Genomic DNA, 20,147 nt, shown 5'->3' with positions numbered 1-20,147 from the left:
CTATAAGAAGAGACAAAGAAGGTCACCACATAATGATAAAGGGGTTGATTGAGCACAAGGATACAACAACTGTAATATAGGTACCAACATTGGAGTATCCAGATTTATAAAGCAAAAATTTTTATAGCTAAAGAGAGATATAGACCCCAATACTACAATAGTTGGAGACTTTACACCCCACTTTCAGCACTGGACAGATCTTCCAGTCAGAAAATCAATAAAGAAACATCAGATTTAATCTGTGCTATAGACCAAATGGATCTAATAGATATTTACAGAGCACTTCATCCAACAGCTGCAGAATAAACATTCTTTTCCTCAGCATATAGTTCATACTTAAGGATAGACCATATGTCAGGTCACAAAACAAGTCTTAAGACATTCAAAAAATTGAAATATTATAAAGCACCTTTTCTGACCACAGTGGAATAAAGCCAGAAATTAATACCAAGAGGAACTTTGGAAACTACACAAACACGTGGAAATTAAACAATATGTTCCAGAATGACAAGTGGTAAATGAGTAAATTAAGAAGGAAATTTAAAGATTTCTTGAAACAAATGATAGTAAAAACACAACATACCAAAATCTATGAGATACAGCAAAAGCAGTACTAAGAGGGAAGTTTACAGCTTTAAGAACTTACATGAAAAAATAGAAAAACTTCAAATAAACAACCCAGTGATGCATATTAAAGAATATCAAAAGCAAGAGCAAATCTAACACAAAATTAGTAGAAGAAAATAAGTAATAAAGATTAGAGATACATAAGTATAAAATGAAGAAAATAATACAAAAGATCGCTAAATGAAAAGTTGTTTTTTAAAAAAAGGTAAACAAAATTGACAAACTTTTAGACCCAAATAAGTAAAATCAGAGATGTAAAAGGAGACATCACAACTGACACTGCAGAATTTAAAGGATCATTAGTGGCTACTATAAATAGCTATATAGAAAGAAATAGAAAAATCTGGAAGAAATGGATAAATTGCTAGACGCATGCAAGCTACTAAAATTGAACCAGGAACATATGCGAAATCTGAGCAGACCAATAACAAGTAATGAGATCAAAACCATAATAGGAAGTCTCTTAGCAAATAAAAGCCCACTACCTGATGGCTTCACTGTTGAATTTTACCAAACCTTTAAAGAACACCAGTCCTACTCAAATACTCTGAAAAACAGAGGAGGAGGAAATACATTCAAACTCATTCTATGTTTGACAGTATTACCCTAATATTCAAATCAGAAAAGGGCACAACAAAGACATATTTTGGATCAAATGGCTTTGATCCAAAAGACAGTAACAAATGCTGGTGAGGACATGGAGAAAAGGGAACCCTTGTACACTGTTGGTGGAAATGTATATTAGTACAACCACTATGGAGAACAGTGTGGAAGTTCCTTAAAAAACTAAAAACATCTACCATAAGATCCAGCAATCCCTATAAATATATAGGGGTATATATGTATATATACACACACATATATATATGTGTGCATGTATAGTATATGTATATATACACACACACTAAAAAGAAAAGAAATCAGTATATTGAAGATATATCTGCACTCCCATGTTTATTGCAGTGATATTTACAATAGCATCAACAGATGGCTAAAGAAAATGTGGTATTTAAACAGAATAGAGTACTATTCAGCCACAAAACAGAATGAGATCCTGTCATTTAAAACAACATCGATAAACTGGAGATTATTAGGTTAAGTGAAATAAGCTAGGCACAGAAAGACAAACTTCACATGCTTAAACTTATTTGTGGGGGCTAAAAATTAAAATAATTGAACCATAGAGATAAAGAGTAGAAGGATGGCTACCAGAGGTTGGGACAGATAGTTGTTCGGGGTAGTGGGAAAAGTGGGGATGGTTAATGGGTTAAAAATAGCTAGAACGATTGAATAATACCTAGTATTTGCTAGCACAATGGGATGGCTATAGTCAAAAATAATTTAATTGTAAATTTAAAAAAAACTAAAAGTGTACAATTGGATTGTTTGTAATACAAAGGATAAATGCTTGAGGTGGTGGATACTCCCTTTACTCTTATGTGATTATTACTCATTGTATGCCTCTATCAAAACATCTCATGTACCCCATTAATATATATACCTACTAAGTACCCACAAAAATTAAAAATAAAAATAATAAATAAATATTCATAAATATTTTTTTCTGTGAATTATACGATCTCCTAGGCTGTTAGTCTGCTGGGAGATGTAGCAATGAATCAAAAAGTGTTCTTATGGATCTTAGGGTATACTAGTTAACGTAGAAGGGTTGCTCTAAATTTCAAAGTGTTTGTTTATCAAAGCATCTATGATTCTCAGTGTCTTTTTTGTTTTTTGTTTCCTTATTGTTTGTTTTTCATTTGAGTACTTTTCTCATTCAAACACTAGCTTAAGCAACATGTCAAGGAGTACTGTAAGACAATACAAAAGACAACAAAACAAGCTTTTCATTGCATTGCCTCACCCATAAACTTATAAAGTGGCTGTCACTTTATAAAAGCCTAAGAAAAGCTATTTCGTTGAAAACCTTATTGGCTGTCTTAATGACATCACATTTGTAGTTCTGTTATGAGGTAATAAATCATGGAAGGAGTGAGGAGAAGTTTAGCAACAGTTGTGATGTCTTACCTGCTGTGTGATGGGTCTCGGATGCCCTACATGCTATGCAAGTAGAAATCATTGCTTATTATTTTAATGTAAGATTGACTGGAATGCGACTAATTACATAATAGTTATACAAAAAAACATATTCTAGATCAGCTAATTAAGATGAGCAATATGATATACAATAAGATATGTTCTGTGCACAAATAAAGAAACATGTTGTTTCTTTATTTATAGTAATAAGATAGGTAAATAAAGTTATTTTGGACTGATAAATATTTTTTTCAACTTTTAAAATTTCCAGGGTACATTTGCAGGATGTGCAGCTTTGTTACATGGGTAAATGTGTGCCATGGTGGTTTGCTGCACATCAACGCACCACCTAGGTATTAAATCCAGCATCCATTAACTATTCTTCCTGATGCTCTCACTTCCCCCAACCTAAACCCCTGAGAGGCCCCAGTATGTGTTGTTCCCCCTCCCCATGTGTCCATGTGTTCTCATTGTTCAGCTCCCACTTATAGGTAAGAATATGTGGTGTTTGGTTCTCTGTTCCTCTTTTAGCTTGCTGAGGATAATGGCTTCCAGCTCCATCCATGTCCCTGAAAAGGACATGATCTCATTCCTTTTTATGGCTGCATAGTATTCCATGATGTATATTTACCACATTTTCTTTATCCAGTTTATCACTGATGGGCATTTGGGTTGATTCCATGTCTCTGCTACTGTGAATACCGCTGCAATGGGCATACATGTGCATGTATCTTTATAATAAAATGATTTATATTCCTTTGGGTATATACCCAGTAATGGGATTGCTGGGTCAAATGGTATTTCTGCCTCTAGATCTCTGAAGAATTGCCCCACTGTCTTCCACAATGGTTGAACTAATTTACACTCCCACCAACAGTGCAAAAGCATTCCTTTTCCTCTGCAACCTCACCAGCATCTGTTGTTTCTGAACTGTTTAATAATTGCCATTCTGACCGGCATGAGATAGTATCCCATTATAGTTCTGATTTGCATTTCTCTAATGATCACTGATGTTGAGGTTTTTTTCACATGTTTGTTGGCTGCATAAATGTCTTCCTTTGAGAACTGTCTGTTCATGTGCTTTGCCCACTTTTTAATGGGATTGTTTGGTTTTTCTTGCAAATTTGTTTAAGTTCCTTGTCAACTCTGGATATTAGACTTTTGTCAGATGGGTAGAAAGGAAAAATTTTCTCTAATTCTGTAGGCTGTTCACTCTGATGATAGTTTCTTTTGCTGAGCAGAAGCGCTTCAGTTTAAGTAGATCCCATTTGTCATTTTGCTTTTGTTGCAATTCCTTTTAGCATTTTTGTCATGAAATCCTTCCCCATGCCTACGTTCTGACTGGTATTGGCTAGATTTTCTTCTACGGTTTTTATAGTTTGGGGTTTTACATTTAAGTCCTTAATCCACCTTGGGTTAATTTTTATATAAGGTGTAAGGAAGGGGTTCAGTTTCAATTTTCTGCATATGGGTAGCCAGTTCTCCCAGTACCATTTATTAGAGGGAATCCTTTCCCCATTGCTTGTTTTTGTCAGGTTTGTTGAAGATCAGATGGTTGTAGGCTTGTAGTCTCATTTCTGAGTTCTCTATTCTGTTCCATGGGTCTATGTGTCTGTTTTTGTACCAGTACCATGCTGTTTTGGTTACTGTAGCCTTGTAGTGTACTTTGAAGTTCAGTAGTATGATGCCTGCAGCTTTGTTCTTTTTGCTTAGGATTGTTTTGGCTATTTGGGCTCTTTTTGAGTTTCATATGAATTTTAAAATTCAACATCCCTTCATGTTGAAAACTCTCAATAAACTAGGTATTGAAGGAACATACCTCAAAATAGTAAGAGCCATATATGACATACCCACAGCCAATATCATACAGAATGGACAAAAGCTGGAAGCATTCTCCTTCAAAACCGGCACAAGACAAGGATGCCATCTCTCACCACTCCTACTCAGTATAGTATTGGAAGTTCTGGCCAGGGCAATTGAGCAAGAGAAAGAAATAAACGTATTCAAATAGGGGGAGAGGAAGTTAAATTATCTTTGTTTGCAGATAACAAGATCCCATGTCTAGAAAAGCCCATCATCTCAGTCCAAAACCTTCTTAAGCTGATAAGCAACTTCAGCAGTCTCAGGATACATAATCAATTGTGCAAAAGTCACTAGCATTCCTATACACCAACAACAGGAAAGCAGAAAGTAAAATCACAAATGAACTCCCATTCACAACTGCTACAAAAAGAATGAGATACCTAGGAATATAGCTGACAAGGGAAGTGAAGGACCTTTTCAAGGAGAACTACAAACCACTCCTTGTGGAAATTAGAAAGGACACAAACAAAAGGAAAAACATTCCATGCTCATGCATAGAAAGAATTAATATCACGAAAATGACCATACTGCCCAAAGTAATTTATAGATTCAACGTTATTTCCATTAAACTATCATTGGTAAATCTTTTTAAGAAAAATTTATAGTATAAATTAATAGTTTAAAGATGGCAATTTTTATTTAGATAGGTCAAGAAAAAAAATGCTGTCACAGAGAGATGTGAATTGAACTACCTATTGAGGAAGTATGCTATCATTAAGGCTTTCTCACAATTTCTTTCATATTCAGGATTTTAAAAAGTTTAAATATGTACAATTTCATTTGTATCACTGCTATAATTTCTTTATCAAATACGTGTTGAGTAAATGCTATGTTTCAGACATTGTGCTGGAATTGGAGATACAATGGTAATGAAATGAAGGATGGATCATGGATCTTACAGTCTAATTGAGGTAGAAATACAAACACACATACATATATACAACACACATGCACATACTAAATAATCACACAAATATATGAATATGTGCTTCAGAAAATGTTACTAAATTGTGGTTATTTCCGTGCTGGCAAGAAATACCCAGTTCCTTGAAATTTATATTTCAATGACTTCTTCCAAATTTAATCCTGTTTATGCCTAAGGATTTTTGTTGTTGTTTTTTTAATCTCTTAAAGTTTCAATCACACATTGAATCACTGCTGATTTGTATGTATGAAGTTACCAGGACTTCTAATTTTGTACAAAGTTTATATGTGCTAATATTTTCCATTAGTAAAGAAGACTGAAAGATGTCTTGGTTGCCTGGAATTTATGCCACCAAGGAAGAACCGTGATTAGTGTGTTTAAAGAGTTAGATCTTTGGGTTAATCATGCTCTGCCATAGTATCATTGCTATCCTTTAAATAAATTTTTAAAAAAGGTTTAGTTAGAAAATTTGTTAACAAGATAAAATTAACCACAGACTATAAAGGAAAGTAATTTCAGCAGGATTATTTATTCTCCCAATGAAAGTTGAAAAATCAACAAACCAAAAAAGGTGTATATGTGACATCTACTTAATTTTTTAAATATGATTCTTTCCATCTTTTGTTCTTTGATCTCCACATGAGCAGAGACACATAAAATGGCAATGGGGCCAAGGGTGCTAGATGTCTTGGCATTCATTAACTATGGCAATTAGCACCATTTAGATTGATATGTTTCCAAGATGAAAGTAAGAATTGGACTAGACAAACAAAAAATGATGATCACACTTGTGAAAGTGGAACAACACTGACCAACAAGAAACAAAGAAGCAAAGCTCACCTTAAAAGACTTGGAATATTTGAAAAATTGATTATATGATAAGATAATTTCAACATAAGTACAATTCCTTGCAGAGTTATTAATGCTTCGGTAGCATTAAAGTAAAATGAAAAGACACCAGGGCAGTCTGCTTCAATAGCTTGCTGGCTTGAACCCTAATACATAATGTTCTTGTAATAGTTTATGGGTGACTGCAGTAAATTGGTAGTGAATGTTTTTCATTTTTTTGGCTCTTCATATCAGATCTTCTCTTGGAGAACATTTTGTTCTGAGAATATTATGAAGGCAGTTGATCTACTTTAGAAGTTGCTTGACAATTTTAATACAGTGTTAACTTTTCTCCCCTCCAGATTTTGTGCTTTTTTGTCCTTTGTACCCGACATCAAATTATAGTTTGAAATTCAGCAATTTGCTCAGTTATACTTTACCTACCCTGACTAAATATTTTGTAAGTGCTGCCACAAGAAAAGAAAAATCTAATTTTTCCTGATGTTGTTGTTACCCCTCTCTATTTATATAGCAATTTAAATCTGCCCTTCATCTTGACAGAGAAAAAAATTTAGACAGATTAATTATGAACCTACATAATTCATTGACAAATAATTTATGATCATATTCAGGGGTTGTTTTGGGGCAAAAAGAAAATTGCATTGAATGAATTTTACCAAGTGAAATCATGGTATTTTAAACAAAATGAGGTTTATAATTACCTGGGATTTAGTGAACAAAATTATGTAACACAGGAATCCCTGAAGAATTTAGTGCATGTCCTATGTTTAGTGCTTCAAGCAGCAAATATTATGTAAATACAATAAAAAAGGAAGTTTCAGACTTAATACATACTGAAATGGTCTCAATGTTAACATTAGACTCATGAAAAATTAGCAGACATCTGAGTACTTTATTTGTTCTTTTAGTCTTTGCTGTACCTAGGAACATTTGTTTCATATAAAAGTTATATTACAAAATTAATGGACTAAGGGTGGAAAGAGAATTTGAAAGAATGTGAAATAAAGTCTGAATATATATACTGAATGCAGGTGGAAGATGTCTGAGGAACATTAATGACAATGAAGTGCAGTCTCTTCCTAAGGTACACACATCCAAAACCAAAATAAGAGTCAACATGGTTATATAAAACAGCAAAGAAAATCTTGGTTGGACAGAGAACTCCGAAGAGGCAGTAAAAGGAAAAACTGAGCAAACTAGGGAAGACACACGCAGAGAAGAGTTAGAAATAATTAGAGAAGAAATAAAATGCTTCCACAAAAATAAGAACAACAAAAATCCAGAAGGTAAATGCAGAACAGTCCAGCTAACAGAAAAGGATTTTTGAACTGTGCATGCAAGAAGCAGACAGCATGATTGGAAATGAAGTATTTGCTCTTTCCTCTAAGACTGGAAGGACAAGACATTCCTGGGCAGCACAACTCTGCCTAGGATTAGTTGCACTTCCTCAAATGTATTTTCAAGCAAAAAGCTGAAACCCAAATGTCTTGAGCCACCAGAGTACCCAGGCTCTTATGTAATACAGGCTTTAGTGTTTTATTGCTTATTCAAAAAAGACAAATTATATTTTAAAATTGATATATGTGTGAGCATGGTTATGCTATACCTATAGATTACCAAAAATAATACCAATTGCAGCCAACCAACAGTTTAGCCTCAGTATTTTCACAACAGTTCAAAATGTTTTGTTAAATCCCATGAAAGTAGCTTCAGTGACAAAGGTTTCAGATCTTTGCAAATGATAATTAATTCAGAGGCATATAACGGGAAACACTACAGTCAGGTCTAGACAGGTTTAGATAAACTAATGACCCAACTAGTTATGGCAGCTACAGTTTTTAACTTCGAGTAAAGGAATCTCAAAAGCAGTTCAAGGAAGAAACATTTTCTTTCTTTTCCTTTTTAAAATATTTAATTGTCTTTTTCGAGGATGATAAAAGATAAAATCTAGAGACTTTATTGTACTGTACTCATTACATTCTCTCCCCTGCCTCATAGGTAAATCCAGTTTGCTTCTTCATGTTTATTCATCTCTACTTTAAATAAACATATTGTACATATACTCTCTCTATACACACACACATATAATACCTATTCTCTTCCATTTATGCTTACATTGTACGTCTTTTAAACATTTATTGAAATATTTTTGTTGGATTGACTTTACATTGAAGAGCTTTATTATAAATGAAAGACTTCCCTTATATTAAACGAAACTTTCTTTTAATACCACTATGAGGCAGAACATTATTGCTATGGTATAACTTTGTAAGATCGAATGTCCTACTGGCTAGATCTGTGAGTTAATTTAAATTTTTACAGGCTGTTAGATGGAGTAAAAGGCAGGATACAGCCATGGACTATAGGTTTTTTATCCTTTAGTTACTTCTTTTATTTTTACTTTACATTAATGGACAAGTTTCATCTAGTCTAATTTTATGTACCACTTGAGTCTTTCCTCATATTTTTGGAATGCCATTTTTAATTTAGAGTGTTTTCTAAGTAAAAGTCTTAATTGTTCTTTTCCCGGATAATAGCTTGCATGAATACAAAGAACTTTATGTTTGAATTTTGGATTTAGTCAACTTGATTTTTCACTGAAATCAGGCCTAAACATATGAAGTTCAGCAGCAAAAACAAAATCAAGCTTACTTACTGAAAACGCATTGTCTTTCTATAACAAGCTTACTGTAAAGATGGGGGTAGTATGTATATTTCCATAGATACATATATATAGTATCTGTGTGTACACACATACCCATGAAGTTAAGAACGTTTGTAAAAAAAACTACACATATGCAACATTAGAAATATTGTTAAATGTTTATGTGTAATGAAGCTGTTCTTTTCAATGATGTCCTACATTGTAAAAGTTTTATTTAAAAATTTTTATATAATGAATGCAAACTTGAGTCAATGTTCAAACATGAATATTTTCTCAAATGAACATATTTGCATGTGTTATGCTATATAAACTAAGTTCTGTAAAAAGGATCCTTTTTCTTCTGCTACCAAGAAATTCTACTTTTACAATTCAAACAATCTACTCTCTTCCACGCTCAAAATAAGTCATCATTACTTAAAATATGTGGAGTCTAACAATGGAAATGTTTGTATATTTGTCAAACTAAATATTATGTTAAAATATTTTATACATTTCCACTGAGAATGCTCTTCTTAGTTAAAAATAAATTTAAAAAAAACTTGGAGACATTTTGAAAGTGGCTATTCCAGGTAAGATAAATATTTAATTTACTCCGTAGCATAATAATTTTAGGAATCCCTTCATTTTGAAAAATTATTCTGAATACTAGCAACATTTTGGCCTTTAAGACACTTTAGTAACAATTTTGAAGAAAAAGTTAAGAGACATTTGTTCAAAAGATTTGAATCTATGGAGATGGAGATAAAGAAACAATGAGACCAGCCCTGACTCATGAACAAATAGTGAGGTAAGGAGATAACCTTCAATGACTACTGTGAGACAGATTTAAGTGTTCTTTTGGAGTTAGAAAGCACTATATAAATACAGAGAGAGAAAAATTCATTTTAACTGGAGCATGACATTTAAATTGTACCTAGAAGGACAGAGATTGAAACCTTAACAGGTCGAAATGGAAGAAAGAACTAGGAGGAAGTAAGTTTTCAACGTAGCATAGGGTTTCTATCTTTAAAAAAAAAAATGGACAGTTTACTTTCTATTCATAGCTTACACAGTAAAACTGTGCTTGTTTCAACTTTGCTGGCGCTACACGACATGCCTAGATTCAATTCTGTTGAATCCCATAAACTCTATTTTTTTTGTTTTGTTTTTCATTCTGTCTTTCTATGCCTGTGTCCCATGTGTTCTTTCTCAGCTCTCATGTCTGTGTCTTTTTCAGTTCTGCATCACCTTCTTTTCTTCTACATTCCTTATCTCTGCTATCCCTCTCATAGTCATCTTCCCATCTTGATTGTCATAAGGAATTGAAATATACTGTACTTCTCTTAGACAAATCCAAACTTGAGTAAACTGTTCCACTATAGAGTTTTCAACAAATCCTTACTCTTTGTACTTCTTTCTTTCCTTTTTTAAATTGTTCCTTCCTTTCACTTAATTTCTTTGTAATCTGTCCAAATTTTATATTCTCCCTCCCCCACTTTTCTCCCTTTTCTTTCTCTCCTTTTTGATTCTTACATTACACTACTGGTGTACTCAGAGGGGAAAAATGATGCTAAAGTAAAGAAAATGTTCTTTACAATCAGAATATTTTTAACCAGTACTTCCAAGCATAACTAGTTCAATCATAAAAATTCAATTAAGATTTTAATGATTCCAACTTATATCTCTTTATCTCTATTTGAGTCAAATATTAAATGACTAGTACTTCAAAGTTAAATGTATTTTACTGTATAATTTTTGAAACTGGTATTTATATTTGATATCTATATCTCATTTCATAACTAAACTACATGGGTTAATGTATAACATATGGAAAGTTTTTGTAGTTTACCTCTTCTTGCAAGACTAAATGAGAGGACTACTGTTGGGAGAAAGCAAAGTTGGTCAAGGCCAAAAATAGGACTGACAGTGTTTTCTTTAGACTCTCCCTTTTTCTTCCTTGTAATAACCCCTAACTCCTAGATTCAATTTTTTCCTTTATTTATCCAATAAATATTTACTGAATCCTAACTATTTTCCAGGAACTATGGTAAGTGCTATTGATAGATGAATTAGGCATTCTTTGACATGGAAGAGTTTACAACCTAGGTGGAGAGGGAGAAACTGCAATATAAATTGATAAGGCCCATAATGGGACTAAGAACAGTCTACTATCCTGATTATACATCTGGTACTCAGAGACCTCTACTTGATTCCTTGGATTTTCCCCATACTCGCAACCCACCTTTTTATCCTCCTCATTAAAACTTAACTGTTATTGAGTCTCATTTTCCCTTAAGGCACCCCTTTTGGATTGGTGCTTTGGGAAAATAATCTCACAAATTAACTCACACTGGATATTAAAAGAGTAAAGCATATATCTCACATCCCTCTTGCATTTTAACAAGTCACTCCATTTGAAAAGAACTGTTTGCTAGTGATGGGAATTTCAAGAACTGTACAGTAGGCCATTAGAAAAGTAAGACTTTCCTCATACACTTCAATCACAACAGAGAGGGGTTAACTCTACCACATAAAACTTCCCTTTAGATGCCCTAACACTATTATTATTTAAACAACATAGCAGCTACATATTCACTAAGAAAATACAATTGAATTTAATTATTGTTAGTAGTAGTAGCTACCACTGGTAACTACTGTTACTAAAATAGAAATTATGTATCAATTTAAAATTATAAAATTTGCCTTATTCTTTTTTTTAACTTTGTTCATTACAAAGGTAAATTTGTGTCATGGGGGTTTGTTGTACAGATTATTTCATCAACCAGGTATTAAGCCAAGTATCCATTAGTTATTTTTCCTGATCCTCTCCCTCCTCCCACGTTCCATCCTCTGATGGGCCCCAGTGTGTGTTGTTCCCCTCTATGTGTCCATGTGTTCTCATCATTTAGATCCCACTTATAAATGAGAACATGTGGTATTTGGTTTTTTGTTCCTCTGTTAGTTTGCTAAGGATAACAGCTTTCAGCCCTATCCATCCATGTCCCTGAGAACATGATCGCATTCTTTTTATGGCTGCATAGTATTCCATGGTGTATATGTATCACATTTTCTTTAACCAGTCTATCATTGATGGGCATTTAGGTTGAATCCATGTCTTTGCTATTGTGAATAGTGCTGCCATGAACATACACATGCATGTGTCTTTATAACAGAATGACTTATATTCCTTCGGGTATATTCTTTGATATTATTATGAAGATTCACTTCAGATACCTGAAATAGCAAGGAATGGTTTTCTAGTTGGAAAAGCATGATCCCCACAATAAAAGTAATAAAATATAAGAAATATTTACATATATCAAGAAAAAATGATTCATAGGATCACAAAATAAAAATTATACAAATTGAGGAAAGCCTTATTTAATATAATGTCTTTAGGAAAAAAATTGTATCTGTGGACCTGGGATTCCTCCCCTGTAAAATGAAGGGTTTAAATAAGAATAAACTCCACTTTCCTGCTTCCAGGCTTAATACATATGTGAAGGATTTGCATAAATATTTCTCAATTTTCCTATTACATGAAGGTAATTAGCTTTTATCTTTCTGACACAAGCTTAAAGTGTTTGTTCTTACATTAAGGGAAATTTGTCCATTTAAATTTATACTAAAAATATTGTGTTACTGACAAGGCAAGAAAAGAAATCAATGCTGCTGAATCACGCACTCTTATGGATATTCTGTCTCTTCCTATTCAACACATTTTCCTTTGGCAATCTCTTTTCATGACCTTATCAACTACCAATGTATTGATAGCTTCAAATTTCTCTTCAGGTATGAATTCTCCTTTGAGCTTGAAACTCCCATGTCCAAAGGTTTCTTGACTATATCCTATGGTGTGTAATGCAGTCCTTTGGATTCTGCATTAATAAAAGTAAAGTATTCTTATTTCACAAAATATTCTGTAAGTAATTACCCAATTTTGTTAATCAAGTAATATGGAAGACAATGCACACACACACAAAATAAAGAATAAGAAATGTACTACAAATATTCATAAAGCATTAAAATATGTCAAAATACTATTACAGATATATATAATAAAATTGAAAATCTCAGGACATAACCTTCTAAGAGAATATAAATTTTCAAAATTGACTCTATAAATGGAAAATTTTAAGAGGCCAATAAATTTAAAAATTAATTACAGAAAGGTTCCAGAAACAGGTGGTTCAAGAGAAAATTCTATTTAATTTCCTTTTTCAAAAATTGATAGATAAAATTCTATGTATTTTCCATGTATACCATGATGTTTTTAAGTATATATACCTTGTAGAACAACTAATTTAGCTAATTAACACATGTATTACCTCACATAGTTTTTTTTGAGTAAACATCCACTCATCATTTTTCAAGAATACATATATTATTAACTATAGTCATCATGTTGTACAATAGATCTCTTAAACTTATTCCACCTAATTGAAATGTCATATCATTTGACCAATATCTCCTTAAACCCCAGTTTTAACAGAAAATTGAATTTCATTAAGTTTTCAAGGATCAAAATAAACCCATAGCATAGTAACAAAAACAAAATATTTCCAAATTCATTTTCTAAGGCTAGCAAAAGCCTAAAAATGTGACTTCACAGTACAGCAAAGGAGGCTACTGAACACTGTTATTTGACTCCGTTGGATTAGGATCAGATGCAAGTGTAAAGCATCAGATTTTTAGAATTCACTATAAAAAACTCTAAAATAACTCATTACCATTTTCATATTACATATTAAAATGGTAATATCTTGGCTATATCATTTTAAATAAAATACATTATTAAAATTAATTTCACCTGTTTCTTTTTGCTTTTTAAAAATGTAGTCACAAGAAAATTTTAAATTGCATATATGGCTCACATTGTATTCCTATTAGTATTAATATAGATAATTTTGCTTATAAGGATATAAAACTTCTCAGCAAGTAATATATAACAATATATTAAAAATAATTTGTGATGACCAAGAAAGTTGAAATAGTTTTCCATTAGAATATCTACTAATATATTATATGATAAATTTAGATAATAAATATAAGTATGATAAAAACAATAATTTTGATAGTGCTGAAAATGCATGTAATAAAAATCAATAACAATTCTTAATTTTAAAACTCTTAATAAACTATGATGAAACTCTTTAACATAATGAAGAATATCTACCTATAAAATGGTTGACACTACACCTAATGGTGGAAAACATTAGTGGTATTCCCACTGAAGCCAAGAGAAAAACAAACTCTTGCTAGCCCTTATTATTATAATTTGGAAGCTCCAGCAATACCACCTAACATGAACTATAAATATGAGAAAGGAGTAGAATAAAAAAAATTAAGAAATAATTAGAACTTATAAATCAGCAAGCTCCTTGTTTACTATACGCGCGCACACACACACACAGACACACATACATACCAAAAACAGCCATTTAAAAGTGCAACAGAAAGAACAATCTCTTATTACCAATGATAAAAAATAAAAAATACATAGAAACTAACACTACAAGAAAAATGTTAGACTTATATGGAAAAAATGTTTTTCTAAGTAATGTTAAAAATATCTTGAATATATTAAGACATCTTACAGATAAGAAACCTCTATGTCAATTTTCCCCAAAACAGTTCATAAATTTAATGCAACCATTCTCAGAAGTCCAATAAAATTGAAGTGGGGCAGGTAGTGGTAGAGAGGCCTTGATTAAATAATTCTAAACCTCTTATTAAAAATTGGTTAAGAATAGCCACTAACCTTTTAAAATGAAAAATACTAAAAAGAAACTTTCATTAGCAGGTTTAAACTGTATTGTAAAAGCCACAATAAATAGCATAGTCCCAGTAAACCATATAGAAACTGATAGAACTGAAGAGAAAAAATAGGCTGGAAATCAAATAGAAAGGCAAGAAACAAGCCCATTTGTAAATTAAGTATTTAGCATATGATAAATAATGCATTTTAAATCAGTGGGAAAAACATAGATTTTTTCAATTGATGGTGCTGAGACAACTGGTTAAATATTTAGAACAGAGTAAATTTAGAGCCTATCTCACACTGTATATCAAAATAAAATTCCAGATGGTTTGAAGAGTTATATGTAAACAATAAAACCATAAAAGAACTAGAAGCAAATATAGAAGAATTTTTAATCTTATCTTGGGTTGGAGAAGGTCTTCCTAAGCATAAAAGCAAAGGCAGAAGCCATAAAAAATGTAATATGTTTTTTAAAAATAGAATATTTGAACACATAAAAATGAAAGGTCTGTATAGCAAAAACAAATGAAACTAAAAGGCAAACAATAAATTTAGAAAAAACTATTTGCAACATATGACAGAGTATCATACAGCAGCTGAAAACAATGTCCTATGAAAAATAATTAAGGACCTGGGAAAAACAACTAGCATATAGTGTTAAACGGAGAAATTGTTATAAAACAGTACATACATTATTATAGGAACTTTGTAAAATACACTTACATTTGGGTATAATGACTTCCCACATATACCATGTTTATAATTTCCATGCTTTTATACATATAGTCCCCTTTGACTGAAGAGATCCTCCTTCCTTCCCTGTCTATACATCTCCTGTTCATCTTTCAAGGGTCATTTCTGACATCCCTTTAGACAACAAGAAGTCGTCTTTGAATTATCAGGCTGGAATATGTGGCCTTCCTTTGTTTGCCCATAGTACATTGTTGCACTATTTAATGCTATTTAATATTATCTGTTTACATGTATTACTCCACCCCTATGATTAAAGTTCCTCAAGAGAAAGGGTAACATTTTACCTCTTTCTCCTTGCTCATTTCCTAGTATTATATCTGTCAATTAGTACACATTCGAAAATATTAGTTTGAATTATTGCTAAAATATCTTCTAATTAAGATTATTCCAAAATGAAGCTAACGTCAATAGGGAAACAAACAACACAAGAGGCATCAAACTGTGTAAGAAGTGTGAAAGAAAAAAAAAAGACAACGTAATGAGATCATTCTGTCCTCCTTTCGACGTTATACCACAAGCTTCCTTCAGGGTACAGCTCAATGAGTCATCCTAGAGTATTCTAGGTATATATTGATATTCCTAAAATTCTAAACACATGTACCATATACAAACTGTGTCCCACAATTTATCACTTGAAGTTTATTGTTTTTAAATGATTTCTCATTTATGAGTCTTTTCTCTCATTAGATGTTGATTTCTGTTATGTGAAGAGGTCATGCCTTATCTAGGCAGATATCCTACAAAGTGTTTGGCTAAGTACCCTAGTACTTTAATAAAAAGTCAATATGCATAAAATTTCTATATAACTTTAAGTAATTTTCTGTTTTTATTTACATACATCCCTTCATAATTTTCTAAGAAAATCAGGATCTACTCCAGTTTCCTCATTGCCCGTCATCATCCAGAATGATGAAGAGATGTATATATTAAGAAAATATTTGTGTTTGCTGAGTAAACCTGGTATTATCTAATCAAAAGAACAGCTTCAGCTGTGCTTCTCCTAGCTGTGCTAGTCCACACAGCTTTCCCAGTTTTCATGAATTAGTGGAGGTAATGGTAAACCACTTTTCTAGTAAGAGTGCATAAGGATATTTAAGTGAGCTCATCCCTCTAACAAAGGAAAGAATAATTATCATTAATCATTATTCAACAGTACATCTTCTTGAACTAAATCATGAGAGGAGGAACTTATGATGTTTTTTATTAGTCAAAACATTTTCTATATAAGCCTAGTATATACAACGTGCCAAAATACAGAATTCTATTTACTGCTAATGTCGATTTACCACCACATTGCTTGATATAATTCAAAGTTTTCCAAGGAGCTATTTGACCTCCTTTAGACTGAAAATAAAATCATGAGATTTAAATTATTTAATGCCAAAAAAGAAAGTCATCCTTTTCTCCTTCTTATGTCTTTGTTTCACAAAACTATTATCAGACAGTCCATGCAAACAACTAAAAACAAAAAATTATATGGTGTAGTTAATTGAAAAAATGCTTTTGCTACACACAGAAATTGACACTAAGTGCTGTATTAGAAGGAAATCAGTGATTTTCAATTGACATTGCACAGGAAATCGTTTAGTGTCAATTGATATTAAATGGGTAAAATTGTACTGAATTAGTACAAAATGATTTGGTGGAAAAAATGTGCTTCCATTAGGTGACTTGATATTAAGTGGGCTCAAATGTAATAAGTTTTAGAGGTCACTAGTCAACAAAAATTGGGGCATGCTATCCAACCCTGAGTACATCAGACTGCTTGCTCTTAATACCCTTATCAAAAGATAAGTTAGTGTCATATTATCATGACAAAATTGTCTTCCTTTGGGCTTTCAAGGGAAGTGGGAAAATTCAAATTGTTTAAATGAGCTAAATTAGCCAGTGGTAAGAACCATGACTTCTTAGATATATCTGGTGGTCCTAATCCTTTAAAAATATAATTTTTTCTAGAATTTTTGGCATGAAATGAAAGGCAGTATAACAGCATGTATTTTATTTAATACGGTCCAGATTGAGCTTTCTCTATAAAATGGCTTTGACAGTAAGCACACAATAAACTATATTGTATTAGGGAGTGATATGATTATATATAATGAAGTAACCACTTTATTGATCTTTTAAGAAACCTATGTTTTTAAACCTGAGTAATGAGGAAAGAGAAGTGTGTGACTGCAGGAGACACAAGGAAGGAGAAAAGACAGGAAAAGTTACATTACACAGTCACTACAAGAACAAATTGAATAAAATATTATAGATATTTTCTGGGAACAGAAATGGGGGGTTGTAAGGTACAGAAAACTGTAAAACTAATTTGTTAGTAATACAAGGAACAATAACAATAAAACAGACATACTGGGAACACTCCACCCAACAACAACAGAATACACAAGCTTCTCAAGTGTACATAAGGCAACTACCAGTGTCCAGGATAGACCACATGTTAGGCCACAAATTAAGTCTCCATATATTTAAATAGACAAATATCATACAAAGTATCCTTTCTGACCACAAAGGGATAAAGTTAGAAATCAGTAACAAAAGGAAAATAGTTAGGCAACATACTCTTAAACAAAGGATCAAAAAAGAAATCACAAGAGAAATTAGAAAACATCTAGAGATGAATGAAAAAGTGTTATCCCATATCAAAACTTAGGAAACACAGCAAAAGGAGTGCTAAGGGGAAAGTTTATAATTATAAATACTTACATTAAAAAACAAACAAGATCTCAAATAAGCAACCTAACTTTACAACCTAAGGAACTAGGAAAAAAAAAAAAAAAGAAATTAAACCCACAGCTAGCAGGAGGAAAGAAATACATATTAGAGCAGATGAAAAATACAGAATAGAAAAATAAGATAAAACCAATAAAACCAAAAGTTGGTTCTTCAAAAATATTAACAAGATTGACAAACCTTTGGATATACATACTAAGAAAAAAAGAGAAGACTCAAATTACAAAAATCAGAAATGAGAGGGGAAGCACTACTACTATTCTACAGAAATAAAAATGATTATAAAAGAGCACTATGAGCAATTGCTAGGCCAAGAAATTGGATAACCTAGTTGAAATGTAGAAATTCCTAGAAAAACAAAACCTACTATAACTAAACCACAAAGAAATAGAAAATCTGAATAGACCTATAACTTGTAAGGAGATAGAATCAATATTCAAAAATCTCCCAATAAAGAAAAGTCCTGGACCTGATTGGTTCACTGGTGAGTTCTACCAAATATTTTTAAAAGGGCTAAAATCAACTAGAGGTTCCTCAAAAAAACTAAAAATTGAGCTACCACATGATCCAGTATTCCCACTGCTGGGTATGTACATACCAGCAGAAAGAAAGGAAATCAGTATATCAAACAGATATCTGCACTCTTATGTTTGTTGCAGCACTGTTTAAAATAGCTAAGATTTGGAAGTGTCCATCAACAGATGAATAGATAAAGAAGATGTGGCATATATACATAATGAAATATTATTCAGTCATAAAAAAGAATCCCTCTCAAACTTTTCCAAAAAATTCAGAGAAGGAAACACTCCCTGGTTGATTCTATGAGGCCTGTATTACCCTAATGCCAAAACCAGACAAAAACACAATAAATAAAAACAACAGACCAGTATCTCTATGAGCACTGACAAGAATTGAAAATCCTTAACAAAATGTAGCAAACCAAATTCAGTAGCATATTAAAAGGATTTTACCCTATGACCAAGTAGGATTTGTTGTTGAAATGCAAGGATTTTTAACAGATGTAAACCGATCAACATAGTATACCACATTAACAAAATAAAGGGAAAAAACAATAATCTTGATTAATGCAGAAAAACTACTTGACAAAATCTGACATCCTTTTATAATAAAAATCCTTAAAAACTAGGAATAATAAACAACCTCAACATAATAAAATCCATATATTGAAACCCCACAGCTAAAATAATACTCAAGAGTAGGGACTCTTCCTCTGAGATCAGCAACAAGGCAAGTACTATTCCACATAGTACTGAAAGTCCCATTCAGAGCAGTCAATAGGAAAAAAAGAAATGAAAGGCACCTAAATCAGAAAGAAATAAGTAAAATTACGTTTTTTATTTGAGTATGACAACAGGTCATAGGCAATGACAACAAAAAACACAAATTAGGCTTCATAAAAATTAAACATTAAATGCACATCGAAAGTCACCATCAACAGAGTAAAAATGCAAACCACTGAATGAGGGAACATATTTGCAAGTTTCATATTGAATAAGGGGCTAATATTCCAAAATATATAGAGAACTCCTAAAAACACAACAACAACAACAACAACAACAACAAAAAACCTGAATCAAAACTGTGCAAAGAACTTGAACAGACTTATTTCCAAGAAAGATATACAAATGGCAAACAAGCACATGAAAAGATGTTCAACATGACTAATCATTTGGGAAATGTCAATCAAAGCTACAATGAAATGGAATCTCACACCAATTAGAATTGCTTCTATCAAACACACACACACACACACACGTTTTAGTAAGGATGTGGAGAAGTTGGAACCATTTTATGCCTTTGATAGAAATGTGAAAAACATCATGGCAGTTTCTCAAAAAATTAAAAATAGAACTACCATATGACAGAGCAATTCCACCTCTGGGTATATATTCAAAAGAATTGACAGCAGGGTCTTGAAGAGATATTTG

General features: G+C 32.2%; 1 protein-coding gene across 32 annotated transcripts in view; it reads right to left on the bottom strand.

Moving 5' to 3' along the window:
- Positions 1–20,147, bottom strand: part of LOC105470366 (zinc finger and BTB domain containing 20) — an 814,500-nt gene that overhangs the window by 677,153 nt on the left and 117,200 nt on the right. For 16 of the 32 annotated variants that reach the window (XM_071089351.1, XM_071089342.1, XM_071089354.1 and 13 more), the window contains one exon: positions 1–20,147. This exon is cut by the window's left edge and continues 10,829 nt beyond it; it is cut by the window's right edge. The exons of the other annotated variants lie outside the window; for them this stretch is intronic. The gene's annotated coding sequence lies outside the window, so the exon portion shown is untranslated. 32 annotated transcript variants of the gene reach the window in all.

Source organism: Macaca nemestrina, chromosome 2 (genome assembly GCF_043159975.1).
Source record: "Macaca nemestrina isolate mMacNem1 chromosome 2, mMacNem.hap1, whole genome shotgun sequence".
NCBI lineage: Eukaryota > Metazoa > Chordata > Mammalia > Primates > Cercopithecidae > Macaca > Macaca nemestrina.
The sequence above is the reverse complement of the archived record's forward strand: the minus strand, read 5'-3'. Positions and strand labels throughout refer to the sequence as shown.